We start from the raw sequence: 10,666 nt of genomic DNA, 5'->3' as shown, positions 1-10,666 counted from the left end.
ACCACCAAGTATCACCCTCAACCTCAAACAAGTGAACATTACTGTGCAATCACATATTTAGAGTTTTTACTCAGTTCAAGTTTAAAAGTTAAAATTTAATATTTGTTTTCACTGCATGTTACTTCTCCTTAAACAAAGTGTTGTTTTTGATTAATAGATTTTTGCACTTTATTTTTTTGTATTTCAATCCAATTATATTTTAAAAATATTTCAGTTGAGTGGATGATAGAAAATTGCTATTATTGTTTTTTCTTTGAAGTAAATTTAGCCCACTTTTGCTAAAATAGAAAATATAGTCTACTGATGGTGCCTTGAATACCGGTTTCTTTCATTTAATGTTCATGTTATGGGGATATTTATATAAAGGAAATTTGTCTTTTGTGTCTGTTGAAAATTAAAGATTACTGACAGAGCCATAAGAAAATATTGCTTTATTTATCTGATCATATTGTAATATATTTGTTAGGTTTTCAGTAGGTTCAATTAGGTTCACTAGACTATATGCGTCATTTAAAATTTTTTCAATGAACATTCGAACAGTCCGGCCCTCGTCTTGTAGCTGATTTTTTTATTTGGCCCTCCGTCCATTTGACTTTGACACCCCTGGCCTATGATATAAGCTACTATATAGCCTATGATATAAGCTACTATATAGCCTATGATATAAGCTACTATATAGCCTATGATATAAGCTACTATATAGCCTATTATATAAGCTACTATATAGCCTATGATATAGGCTACTGCACATTACACACGACAGTCAAACATAAACGCACATAGATGTAACTAGCTACATGCTCTCTTGGGTAAATAAACTAAACAAGCTCCAGCAAGCTAATCTTTTGGAGTGTGAACTGTATTGCTGTATTGTATTGCATTATACTGTATGATACGGACTGGAAGTACGCACATCGTTCAAACCACAATTAAGCAGGGAGAAAACATGTGTTTCTGGTGCGGGCCGTGTTGCCTACAGGACATGCTGCCTACGGGACATGCTGCCTACGGGACACTACGGGACACGCTGCCTACGGGACACTACGGGACACGCTGCCTACGGGACACTACGGGACACGCTGCCTACGGGACACTACGGGACACGCTGCCTACGGGACACGCTGCCTACGGGACACTACGGGACACGCTGCCTACGGGACACTACGGGACACGCTGCCTACGGGACACTACGGGACACGCTGCCTACGGGACACGCTGCCTACGGGACATGCTGCCTACGGGACACTACGGGACACGCTGCCTACGGGACACTACGGGACACGCTGCCTACGGGACACGCTGCCTACGGGACACTACGGGACACGCTGCCTACGGGACACTACGGGACACGCTGCCTACGGGACACTACGGGACACGCTGCCTACAGGACACTACGGGACACGCTGCCTACGGGACACTACGGGACACGCTGCCTACGGGACACTACGGGACACGCTGCCTACGGGACACTACGGGACACGCTGCCTACGGGACACTACGGGACACGCTGCCTACGGGACACTACGGGACACGCTGCCTACGGGACACTACGGGACACGCTGCCTACGGGACACTACGGGACACGCTGCCTACGGGACACGCTGCCTACGGGACACTACGGGACACGCTGCCTACGGGACACGCTGCCTACGGGACACTACGGGACACGCTGCCTACGGGACACTACGGGACACGCTGCCTACGGGACACTACGGGACACGCTGCCTACGGGACACTATGGGACACGCTGCCTACGGGACACGCTGCCTACGGGACACTACGGGACACGCTGCCTACGGGACACGCTGCCTACGGGACACTACGGGACACGCTGCCTACGGGACACTACGGGACACGCTGCCTACGGGACACGCTGCCTACGGGACACTACGGGACACGCTGCCTACGGGACACGCTGCCTACGGGACACTACGGGACACGCTGCCTACGGGACACTACGGGACACGCTGCCTACGGGACACGCTGCCTACGGGACACTACGGGACACGCTGCCTACGGGACACTACGGGACACGCTGCCTACGGGACACTACGGGACACGCTGCCTACGGGACACTACGGGACACGCTGCCTACGGGACACTACGGGACACGCTGCCTACGGGACACGCTGCCTACGGGACACTACGGGACACGCTGCCTACGGGACACTACGGGACACGCTGCCTACGGGACACTACGGGACACGCTGCCTACGGGACACTATGGGACACGCTGCCTACGGGACACGCTGCCTACGGGACACTACGGGACACGCTGCCTACGGGACACTACGGGACACGCTGCCTACGGGACACTACGGGACACGCTGCCTACGGGACACTATGGGACACGCTGCCTACGGGACACGCTGCCTACGGGACACTACGGGACACGCTGCCTACGGGACACTACGGGACACGCTGCCTATGGGACACGCTGCCTACGGGACACTACGGGACACGCTGCCTACGGGACACGCTGCCTACGGGACACGCTGCCTACGGGACACTACGGGACACGCTGCCTACGGGACACGCTGCCTATGGGACACTACGGGACACGCTGCCTACGGGACACTACGGGACACGCTGCCTACGGGACACGCTGGGGACACGCTGCCTACGGGACACTACGGGACACGCTGCCTACGGGACACGCTGGGGACACGCTGCCTACGGGACACGCTGCCTACAAAGTTACAAGTAATGGCTAGCGAATTTGATTTAAATGCTTTAAGATAATACGGCCTATTTGTATGATTAGCAGGCTGACGCATAAATTACCTTTCATAAAATTCCCCTTACTGTTATTAGCCTGCCTCCTCTTTCTCTATCTATTGTTGCTTCATTCCTTCCTCGCTTTCAACAGTTAAATGAAATACGTTTTGTTGTCCTTATCTTCATCATTCTAATGACATCCTTGAATAATATAGGACTAGAATTAGACGCAGAAAGCTTTCACTTCTCTTCACGAAGATTGAATGGTTATGGGTGTGAATTAATAACTGCTATAGTCTACCACCATCTGAATGGTTATGGGTCTGAATTAATAACTGCTATAGTCTACCACCATCTGAATGGTTATGGGTGTGAATTAATAACTGCTATAGTCTACCACCATCTGCATGGTTATGGGTGTGAATTAATAACTGCTATAGTCTACCACCATCTGAATGGTTATGGGTCTGAATTAATAACTGCTATAGTCTACCACCATCTGAATGGTTATGGGTCTGAATGGTTATGGGTCTGAATTAATAACTGCTATAGTCTACCACCATCTGAATGGTTATGGGTCTGAATTAATAACTGCTATAGTCTACCACCATCTGAATGGTTATGGGTCTGAATTAATAACTGCTATAGTCTACCACCATCTGAATGGTTATGGGTCTGAATTAATAACTGCTATAGTCTACCACCATCTGAATGGTTATGGGTCTGAATGATTATGGGTCTGAATTAATAACTGCTATAGTCTACCACCATCTGAATGGTTATGGGTCTGAATTAATAACTGCTATAGTCTACCACCATCTGAATGGTTATGGGTCTGAATTAATAACTGCTATAGTCTACCACCATCTGAATGGTTATGGGTCTGAATGGTTATGGGTCTGAATGGTTCTGGGTCTGAATGGTTATGGGTCTGAATTAATAACTGCTATAGTCTACCACCATCTGAATGGTTATGGGTCTGAATTAATAACTGCTATAGTCTACCACCATCTGAATGGTTATGGGTCTGAATGGTTCTGGGTCTGAATGGTTATGGGTCTTAATTAATAACTGCTATAGTCTACCACCATCTGAATGGTTTTGGGTCTGAATTAATAACTGCTATAGTCTACCACCATCTGAATGGTTATGAGTCTGAATTAATAACTGCTATAGTCTACCACCATCTGAATGGTTATGGGTCTGAATTAATAACTGCTATAGTCTACCACCATCTGAATGGTTATGGGTCTGAATTAATAACTGCTATAGTCTACCACTATCTGAATGGTTATGGGTCTGAATTAATAACTGCTATAGTCTACCACCATCTTAATGGTTATGGGTCTGAATTAATAACTGCTATAGTCTACCACCATCTGAATGGTTATGGGTCTGAATTAATAACTGCTATAGTCTACCACCATCTTAATGGTTATGGGTCTGAATTAATAGCTGCTCTAGTCTACCACCATCTGAATGGTTATGGGTCTGAATGGTTATGGGTCTGAATTAATAACTGCTATAGTCTACCACCATCTGAATGGTTATGGGTCTGAATTAATAACTGCTATAGTCTACCACCATCTGAATGGTTATGGGTCTGGATTAATAACTGCTATAGTCTACCACCATCTGAATGGTTATGAGTCTGAATTAATAACTGCTATAGTCTACCACCATCTGAATGGTTATGGGTCTGAATTAATAACTGCTATAGTCTACCACCATCTGAATGGTTATGGGTCTGAATGGTTATGGGTCTGGATTAATAACTGCTATAGTCTACCACCATCTGAATGGTTATGGGTCTGAATGGTTATGGGTCTGAATTAATAACTGCTATAGTCTACCACCATCTGAATGGTTATGGGTCTGAATGGTTATGGGTCTGAATTAATAACTGCTATAGTCTACCACCATCTGAATGGTTATGGGTCTGGATTAATAACTGCTATAGTCTACCACCATCTGAATGGTTATGGGTCTGGATTAATAACTGCTATAGTCTACCACCATCTGAATGGTTATGGGTCTGAATGGTTATGGGTCTGAATTAATAACTGCTATGGTCTACCACCATCTGAATGGTTATGGGACTGAATTAATAACTGATTTAAAGCAATGACATTCGAGTGATAGACAGTTCTTAATTGCAGCTGCAGAGTTTTAAAACAATCTTTACAATTCAAAAATAAGGGGACCCCTGAAGACCAGATGGAGATTATGTAAATTAAACACCTATTCAGTCCTTATATTACCCTAGCATAGGGTACGCTGCAGCAAATCTAGTCCTACCTTTCACAAGAAAAATAGTTACCATGACGAGATGATAAGTCTACATGCATTGGGAACTGCGCACCATACTGACATGAGCGGTCTGTCCTCACCCTGAGCGTTGAGGATTCATCATGCAGAGGCCATAGAGAAGCCAGACTTAGACATTGCTTATCCATTTGGTACAACAGACTAAAGCTGTGTGTTGTGTTGTGGTACAACAGACTAAAGCTGTGTGTTGTGTTGTGGTACAACAGACTAAAGCTGTGTGCTGTGTTGTGGTACAACAGACTAAAGCTGTGTGTTGTGTTGTGGTACAACAGACTAAAGCTGTGTGTTGTGTTGTGGTACAACAGACTAAAGCTGTGTGTTGTGTTGTGGTACAACAGACTAAAGCTGTGTGTTGTGTTGTGGTACAACAGACTAAAGCTGTGTGTTGTGTTGTGGTACAACAGAGTAAAGAAGGGACTTGGTCAGGGAGGTGACCAAGACTCCGATGGTCACTCTGACAGAGCTCCAGAGTTCCTCTGTGGAGATGGGCAAACCTTCCAGAAGGACAACCATCTCTGCAGCCATTCCTTAGTCAAAAGGCACATGACAGCCCGCTTGGAGTTTACCGAAAGGCACTAAAAGGACTCTCAGGCCATGAGAAACAAGATTCTCTGGTCTGTTGAAATCAAGATTGAAGTCTTTGGCCTGAATGCCAAGTGTCACGTCTGGAGAAAACCTAGCACCATCTGTGAAGCATGGTGGTGGCAGCATCATACTGTGGGGACGTTTTTCAGTGGTAGGGACTGGGAGATTAGTCAGGATCGAGGGAAAGATGAAAGGAGCAAAGTACAGAGAGATCCTTGAAACCTGCTCCAGAGCACTCAGGTCCTCAGACTGGGGAGAAGGTTCACCTTCCAACAGGACAACAACCCTAAGCACACAGCCAAGAGAATGCAGGAGTATCTTAGGGACAAGTCTCTGAATGTCCTTGAGTGGCCCAGCCAGAACCCGGACTTGAACTCGATTGAACATTGCTGGAGAGACCTGAAAATAGCTGTGCAGCGACACTCCCCATCCAACCGGTCAGAGCTTGAGAGGATCTGCAGAGAAGAATGGGAGAAACTCCCCAAATACAGGTGTGCCAAGCTTGTAGCGTCAAACCCAAGAAGACTCCAGGCTGTAATCGCTGCCAAAGGTGCTTCAACAATGTACTGAGTAAAGGGTCTGAATACTTATGTAAAATGTGAGTTTTTAATTTTAATTGTAGCTCTAAGGCCAGGCAGGTTAACAGTACTCAGCACTGCTGTTGCCAGCTGATTAGCTAGCTGTCTACTACAGATCTGTAGCTCTAAGGCCAGCACTGCTGCTGCCAGCTGATTAGCTAGCTGTCTACTACAGATCTGTAGCTCTAAGGCCAGGCAGGTTAACAGTACTCAGCACTGCTGCTGCCAGCTGATTAGCTAGCTGTCTACTACAGATCTGTAGCTCTAAGGCCAGCACTGCTGCTGCCAGCTGATTAGCTAGCTGTCTACTACAGATCTGTAGCTCTAAGGCCAGGCAGGTTAACAGTACTCAACAATGGGGCTGCTGCCAGCCTAATAGCTGGGTTATTGCTACAACGCGGATCCTTTTGGGACTCATCACTTTTTGGTGAAAAAAGTGTACATTCAAAAATATAATGTAGCCTAACAGTGTGAAAATGTATGAGTGGGACACACAGAAAAAGGTGTTTATAAAGGGTGGTTTTCTTAAAGGAGGTGCCATTAGGGACTGAGCCATGATGACAAGGAGGAGAAGAGGGGGGAGGGGCTGAGGGGAGAGAAAACAGGAAGAGAAACTGAAAACCAGTAGGACCTGTTGGGTCAGTCTGACATCATCAACAGGTTTTCAAACGTAAACACACAGCACTCTCTACCTACAGAGAACAAACTGCCATGACCAGGGGAATCACACCCCGGTCTCTACCTACAGAGAACAAACTGCCATGACCAGGGGAATCACACCCCAGTCTCTACCTACAGAGAACAAACTACCATGACCAGGGGAATCACACCCCGGTCTCTACCTACAGAGAACAAACTACCATGACCAGGGGAATCACACCCCGGTCTCTACCTACAGAGAACAAACTACCATGACCAGGGGAATCACACCCCGGTCTCTACCTACAGAGAACAAACTGCCATGACCAGGGGAATCACACACCAGTCTCTACCTACAGAGAACAAACTGCCATGACCAGGGGAATCACACACCAGTCTCTACCTACAGAGAACAAACTGCCATGACCAGGGGAATCACACCCCGGTCTCTACCTACAGAGAACAAACTGCCATGACCAGGGGAATCACACCCCAGTCTCTACCTACAGAGAACAAACTACCATGACCAGGGGAATCACACCCCGGTCTCTACCTACAGAGAACAAACTGCCATGACCAGGGGAATCACACCCCGGTCTCTACCTACAGAGAACAAACTGCCATGAACAGGGGAATCACACCCCAGTCTCTACCCACAGACAACAAACTGCCATGACCAGGGGAATCACACCCCAATCTCTACCTACAGAGAACAAACTGCCATGACCAGGGGAATCACACCCCGGTCTCTACCTACAGAGAACAAACTGCCATGACCAGGGGAATCACACCCCAGTCTCTACCTACAGAGAACAAACTACCATGACCAGGGGAATCACACCCCAATCTCTACCTACAGAGAACAAACTACCATGACCAGGGGAATCACACCCCAATCTCTACCTACAGAGAACAAACTACCATGACCAGGGGAATCACACCCCAGTCTCTACCTACAGAGAACAAACTACCATGACCAGGGGAATCGCACCCCAGTCTCTACCCACAGAGAACAAACTACCATGACCAGGGGAATCACACCCCAATCTCTACCTACAGAGAACAGTCTGAATGACTCAAACTACCGTGACCAGGGGAATCACACCCCGGTCTCTACCTACAGAGAACAAACTACCGTGACCAGGGGAATCACACACCAGTCTCTACCTACAGAGAACAAACTACCATGACCAGGGGAATCACACACCAGTCTCTACCTACAGAGAACAGTCTGAATGGCTCAAACTACCATGACCAGGGGAATCACACCCCGGTCTCTACCTACAGAGAACAAACTACCGTGACCAGGGGAATCACACACCAGTCTCTACCTACAGAGAACAAACTACCATGACCAGGGGAATCACACACCAGTCTCTACCTACAGAGAACAGTCTGAATGACTCAAACTACCGTGACCAGGGGAATCACACCCCAGTCTCTACCTACAGAGAACAAACTACCATGACCAGGGGAATCACACACCAGTCTCTACCTACAGAGAACAGTCTGAATGGCTCAAACTACCATGACCAGGGGAATCACACCCCGGTCTCTACCTACAGAGAACAAACTACCGTGACCAGGGGAATCACACACCAGTCTCTACCTACAGAGAACAAACTACCATGACCAGGGGAATCACACACCAGTCTCTACCTACAGAGAACAGTCTGAATGACTCAAACTACCGTGACCAGGGGAATCACACCCCAGTCTCTACCTACAGAGAACAAACTACCATGACCAGGGGAATCACACCCCAGTCTCTACCTACAGAGAACAAACTACTGTGACCTGGGGAATCACACCCCAGTATCTACCTACAGAGAACAAACTGCCATGACCAGGCGAATCACACCCCGGTCTCTACCTACAGAGAACAAACTACCATGACCAGGGGAATCACACCCCAGTCTCTACCCACAGAGAACAAACTACCATGACCAGGGGAATCACACCCCAGTCTCTACCTACAGAGAACAAACTACCATGACCAGGGGAATCACACCCCAATCTCTACCTACAGAGAACAAACTACCATGACCAGGGGAATCACACCCCAATCTCTACCTACAGAGAACAAACTACCATGACCAGGGGAATCACACCCCAGTCTCTACCTACAGAGAACAAACTACCATGACCAGGGGAATCGCACCCCAGTCTCTACCCACAGAGAACAAACTACCATGACCAGGGGAATCACACCCCAATCTCTACCTACAGAGAACAGTCTGAATGACTCAAACTACCGTGACCAGGGGAATCACACCCCGGTCTCTACCTACAGAGAACAAACTACCGTGACCAGGGGAATCACACACCAGTCTCTACCTACAGAGAACAAACTACCATGACCAGGGGAATCACACACCAGTCTCTACCTACAGAGAACAGTCTGAATGGCTCAAACTACCATGACCAGGGGAATCACACCCCGGTCTCTACCTACAGAGAACAAACTACCGTGACCAGGGGAATCACACACCAGTCTCTACCTACAGAGAACAAACTACCATGACCAGGGGAATCACACACCAGTCTCTACCTACAGAGAACAGTCTGAATTACTCAAACTACCGTGACCAGGGGAATCACACCCCAGTCTCTACCTACAGAGAACAAACTACCATGACCAGGGGAATCACACACCAGTCTCTACCTACAGAGAACAGTCTGAATGGCTCAAACTACCATGACCAGGGGAATCACACCCCGGTCTCTACCTACAGAGAACAAACTACCGTGACCAGGGGAATCACACACCAGTCTCTACCTACAGAGAACAAACTACCATGACCAGGGGAATCACACACCAGTCTCTACCTACAGAGAACAGTCTGAATGACTCAAACTACCGTGACCAGGGGAATCACACCCCAGTCTCTACCTACAGAGAACAAACTACCATGACCAGGGGAATCACACCCCAGTCTCTACCTACAGAGAACAAACTACTGTGACCTGGGGAATCACACCCCAGTATCTACCTACAGAGAACAAACTGCCATGACCAGGCGAATCACACCCCGGTCTCTACCTACAGAGAACAAACTACCATGACCAGGGGAATCACACCCCAGTCTCTACCCACAGAGAACAAACTACCATGACCAGGGGAATCACACCCCAGTCTCTACCTACAGAGAACAAACTACCATGACCAGGGGAATCACACCCCAATCTCTACCTACAGAGAACAAACTACCATGACCAGGGGAATCACACCCCAATCTCTACCTACAGAGAACAAACTACCATGACCAGGGGAATCACACCCCAGTCTCTACCTACAGAGAACAAACTACCATGACCAGGGGAATCGCACCCCAGTCTCTACCCACAGAGAACAAACTACCATGACCAGGGGAATCACACCCCAATCTCTACCTACAGAGAACAGTCTGAATGACTCAAACTACCGTGACCAGGGGAATCACACCCCGGTCTCTACCTACAGAGAACAAACTACCGTGACCAGGGGAATCACACACCAGTCTCTACCTACAGAGAACAAACTACCATGACCAGGGGAATCACACACCAGTCTCTACCTACAGAGAACAGTCTGAATGGCTCAAACTACCATGACCAGGGGAATCACACCCCGGTCTCTACCTACAGAGAACAAACTACCGTGACCAGGGGAATCACACACCAGTCTCTACCTACAGAGAACAAACTACCATGACCAGGGGAATCACACACCAGTCTCTACCTACAGAGAACAGTCTGAATGACTCAAACTACCGTGACCAGGGGAATCACACCCCAGTCTCTACCTACAGAGAACAAACTACCATGACCAGGGGAAT

Source organism: Oncorhynchus mykiss, chromosome 24 (assembly GCF_013265735.2).
Source record: "Oncorhynchus mykiss isolate Arlee chromosome 24, USDA_OmykA_1.1, whole genome shotgun sequence".
Classification (NCBI taxonomy): Eukaryota; Metazoa; Chordata; class Actinopteri; order Salmoniformes; family Salmonidae; genus Oncorhynchus; species Oncorhynchus mykiss.
This window is presented reverse-complemented; position numbering follows the sequence as displayed.